Source organism: Bos mutus, chromosome 1, assembly GCF_027580195.1.
Source record: "Bos mutus isolate GX-2022 chromosome 1, NWIPB_WYAK_1.1, whole genome shotgun sequence".
Classification (NCBI taxonomy): Eukaryota; Metazoa; Chordata; class Mammalia; order Artiodactyla; family Bovidae; genus Bos; species Bos mutus.
The window spans coordinates 90135861-90140986 of record NC_091617.1 but is presented as its reverse complement, the minus strand read 5'-3'; the positions used below and the strand labels follow the sequence as shown (position 1 = coordinate 90140986).

General features: G+C 38.6%; 1 pseudogene; it reads left to right on the top strand.

Moving 5' to 3' along the window:
• Positions 1-2305: 2305 nt before the first annotated feature.
• On the top strand, positions 2306-3324 carry LOC138984746 (histone-lysine N-methyltransferase SETMAR-like; annotated as a pseudogene).
• Positions 3325-5126: the final 1802 nt, after the last annotated feature.

Here is a 5126-nt window from a genome sequence, read left to right as displayed (position 1 = left end):
CGTTCACATCATTCTTACTATAGTTTATTGTTGTAACTGCTCTGTTTTGTTATTATTTTGTTATCAGTTTTGCTGTTAATCTTGGATCATATTCCCTGTGAAAAAGGGGGAACTACTGTAATAAAGTCTGTGATATTTACATTGTTTGGATGGAGTTGAAATGACTTAAAATAATGATTATTTGCCTTGATGTGGGAATGAAGATTCAAGTGTTAAGACTGTTTCCTCACACACTGTTAACAAGTTGCAAGCAGAGTATTTTGCAGGGGATTCTCCACTAGTTCAGTAACACATGAAAACTCAGCAACAATAAAAAATACCTCCAGTTCACTTCTAAGTGGAAAAGAAAATGGATGCTCTTTCACAGGTTAGAAAGGCACTTATCACGTTGAAAGTACCAATTTAGCACTGAAGATTGCTAATAGGTGCTGTGAGATGAGTCACAATTTATAAGCATTGTTGGCAGAGGTTGAAGGTTTTATAGTTTACAGAACTGGGGGCTGTGAGGGCTGTGTCTTAACTTAAGTGGAACTAGCAAAGATTTAACATCATTCTACTTTCCTTGTCAAAAAGCAAAGTTTTACTTTTTTCCCCATGGAGTGTTGTGTATGCATGTCTAGCTCAGCTTGGTGACATCAAAAATTCTAGAGGCCTCAGAAATGTCCCTGAGGTGGGTATCTACCCTGAGGGAGCTAATGTTGATCTCATATGTGTCATGGAGTTGAACCCATCCTGCCATGTCGTTGCTGAGGTCCAGTCCACAGCGGGTCTCAGGTGGCTACTCAAACTCCAGGGAAAAGAAACCTAGTCTTCACTGAAGAAATTCTGAGAGGCTTTGGAATTCTAAATTGAGATCTTTTATTTCTCTGTTCTCTTCCTTTTAATTAGAACTTTAAAAGTTTATACAAGTTCCTGCCATTACGACATAAAATTTAAAAAGCTACTATTGATTGTCTGCTGTGAGTTAGGGACTCTTTCTGATGTTTTACCATCATTGTTCTATTTATTCTAGTAGGGCATGTTGTGTTTATTTTATGGATGGTGTAGGCAAGGCTTTCACAGGTCAACTGTGTAACTGAGAGGACTCATCTAGTAAGCAGCAGAGACTAGATTTGAACCCATATTCCAATTCTAAAGCTTGCATCCTTAGCCAGGTTTTCAATTTATTACTAAAATACAAATTCAAAATAGTTAGGTCTGCTCAAAAGTGTATGGCTCTCTGTTATGCAGAGTGATGTAAGTCAGAAAGAGAAAAACAAATATCATATATTAATTCATATATATGGAATCAAGAAAAATGGTACTCATGAACCTATTTCCATGGAAGGAATGGAGACTTAGATATAGAGAATGGACTTGTGGACACATTGGCAGAAGAAGAGAGTGTGACAAATGGAGAACGTAGCATTGACATGTGTACACTGCTGCTGCCGCTACTAAGTCGCTTCAGTCGTGTCCGACTCTGTGTGACCCCATAGATGGCAGCCCACGAGACTCCCCCGTCCCTGGGATTCTCAAGGCAAGAACACTGGAGTGGGTTGCCATTTCCTTCTCCAAAGAATGAAAGTTAAAAGTGAAAGTGAAGTCGCTCAGTCGTGTCCAACCCTGAGCGACCCCATGGACTGCAGCCTACCAGGCTCCTCCTTCCATGGGGTTTTCCAGGCAAGAGTACAGAGTGGGGTGCCTATCATGTGTAAAAGAGATAGCTGGCAAGAAGTTGTTTTTAAACACAGGGAGCCCAGCCTAGTGCTCTGTGATGACCTAGAGGGGTAGGGTGAGGGGAGGGGAGGGAGGTTCAAGAGGGAGGTGGTATATGTATAATTATGGCTGAGTTGCATTGTTATATGGCAGAAACCAACACAACATTGTAAAGCAATTTTCCCCCCAATCAAAAATAAATTTAAAAAATAAATTAAAAAAAAGATTTTTTAAAAAGTTCTTATGTAAACTATTACATATAGAATGGATAAACAACAGGTCTTACTATATTGTACTGGGAATATATTCAACATCCTGTGATAAAACATAATGAAAAAGAATTTGAAAAAGAATCTATATATCTATATAGATAGATAGATATGATTAACTAAATCATTTTGCTATATAGCAAAAATTAACACAGCATTGTATTACATTGGTGCAAAAGTAATTGTGCTTTTGCATTGTTGAACTTTGCCACTTGATATTGGGATACATTCTTAAATAAATGTGATTATGCTATACATCATTTTAATATTCATTCTCATTTTATGTATTGTTGCTAATGACTATTAGTTGTTTGGGTATTTTGTATTTACTTTAGACTATGGAAATGATGTTAGATAAAAAGCATATTTAGCAAGTCTTTTATTCGAGTTCAAAACCGGCCATAAAATAGTGGAGACAACTCGCAACATCAACAACACATTTGGCCCAGGAACTGCTAAGGAACATAAGGAACTTAGTGGTTCAGGAAGTTTTGCAAAGGAGATGAGAGCCTTGAAGATGAGGAGTGTAGTGACCAGCCATCAGAAGTTGACAGTGAAAATTGAGAGCCATCATTGAAGCTGATCTTCTTACAGCTACATGAGAAGTTGCCAAAGAACTCAATGTCAACCATTCTATGGTCACTCGGCATTTGAAGCAAATTGGAAAGGTGAAAAAGCTTGATAAATGGGTGCCTCATGAGATGACCAAAAAATAAAAGAAAAATTGGTGTTTTGAAGTGTCATCTTTTCTTATTGTATGCAATGACAACAGACCATTTCTCAATCAGATTGTGGTGTGCCATGAAAAGTGAATTTTATATGACAACTGGTGATGACCAGCTCAGTGATTGGAGCAAAAAGAAGCTTCAAGCATTTTCCAAAGCCAAACTTGCACAAAAAAAGATCATGGTCACTGTTTGGTGGTCTGCTGCCAGTCTGATCCACTACAACTCTCTGAATTTCAGTGAAACCATTATACCTGAGATGTATGCTCAGCAAATTGATGAGATGAACCAAAAACTGCAATGCCTGCAGCTGGCATTGATTAACAGAATGGGCCCAATTTTTTTCCATGACAACACCCAACTGCCCATCGCATAACCAATGTTTCAAACGTTGAATGAGTGGGCCTATAAACTTTTGCCTCATCTGCTATATCCACCTGGCTTCTTGCCAACTCATTACTACTTCTTCAAGCATCTCAACAACTTTTTGCAGGGAAAATGCTTCCACAATAAGCAGGAGGCAGAAAATGCTTTCCAAGAGTTCATCCACAGATTTTTATGCTACAGGAGTAAATAAATTTATTTCTTGTTGGCAAAATTTTGTTGATTGTGATGGTTCCTGTTTTGCTTAATAAAGATGTGTTTGAGCCTAGTTATAATGATTTAAAATTCATGGCTTGAAACCGCAATTATGTTTGCACCAACCTAATAAATCAATTATACTTCAATAAAATATCTTTTTTAAAAGCCAATGGCTCTTAAGCTTTAGCCCCTATAGCATAATTTTTTTTAATTCTCTTTACATGCCAAAATATTCTCCACTAAGACTTAAATGGGAGAATCATTCTTATTCCTGATTCTCTTTGCCTTGTAGAAACAGTTGTACAATCTAAGAAATCAACATGGTCACTGCCTCACACAGAGTTGTTCAGAAAAAAACTGAGACCATCAAATGTGTATTTCATCACTCCTTTTAGAGCCTGTGACAGAGTCCTACAACACACACAGGTTTGGATTTCTGGCTCTACTGAGCAATACCCAAAATAGATAAATTCATATTTATTTTTTTCTTGGATTTAATAACATTCTGCTTCCATTCTGAAGCACATGCTGAAGACAAGTACAGACAGAACGCAGTCATTGTTTTTTCTTAAAAAAAAAAAATCTGATTTTATCCTTCTCCTGTTTATAATCCTGATCCACTTAAGATACAATGGAACACCTGCAAATTGTCACTAAAAAGATCTTTTCTCTATCCTGCCCCAGCCTTTGAGTCATGTTTCTCATCCCTACGTGTCTCAGCTGTTTCTTTCTCACTGAAAGGTCATACTTCCCTTCCTTCCTCTTGCTGCCTCCTTGAAGGATCCTAACCAGCTCCTCTGTTAGTGATTCCTGTATTCTCTAGCAGAGAGTGAAGATTTTCCAGAGCTTTAGAAAGTGATCTGTATAGTTGAAACAAATAGAGACTATTGTAGAGAGAAAACAGGTTCAGTGCTGGAGCTCACCATCAGCTCATCATCAAGGACAAAAGGGTGAAACTTTGTGGATAAACTAAACAACATGGAGTAGCTCTGAAGGTGGGGAATGTAGAAGGTCCATGTTGAAAGAGTGTGGAAACTTGGTCAGTGAGGGGCTTGTCATTGCATCAGGAAGCCTGGGCTTAAAGCCAGCTCCACACTGTCTGATGTGATGTTTTCTTATTTATAAAATGATGATCAAATACCTGCATCCATTGGTTGTTGTGAGCATTGAGTATATTAATCATCATAAACAATGAACAGTGTGAAGTGCCCCATAGTAATAGATATATGGAGTTAGCAAAGATCCCTGTGAAAACACATGCTTCATAATTTACTGATCTGTGTACCTGGCACATAGTCGGAACTCAGGAGATGCTGGCTTAATGATGGAATCATGCATTTAGCAGAATGAAACAGGGAATAGAAGTAGAAGATAAGAAACAAAAAATCAGCTGGGTATGAAGAACATGTTAAAAGCAAAATCTAATTCTTTGGTGGTTTTACTTCAGGTGTGAAAATGGGATCACCTCTATCCATTAATTGCTAATAGTAATTTTGTTGCCCCAAACAGCCTGCACATTCTTTGAGATTTTTCTCTGAGCTCCTAGGAATGATTTGTTATCTGAGTGAACTTCATGTTAGGCTCAAGTGATTTCAGTGGGAACAGCCTGCTGCTGCTGCTGCTGCTGCTAAGTTGCTTCAGTTGTATCTGACTCTGTGCGACCCCATAGACGGCAGCCCACCAGGCTCCCCCGTCCCTGGGATTCTCCAGGCAAGAACAATGGAGTGGGTTGCCATTTCCCTCTCCAATGCATGAAAGTGAAAAGTGAAAGTGTAGTCACTTAGTCATGTCTGACTCTTAGCAACCCCATGGACTGCAGCCTACCAGGCTCCTCCGTCCATGGGATTTTCCA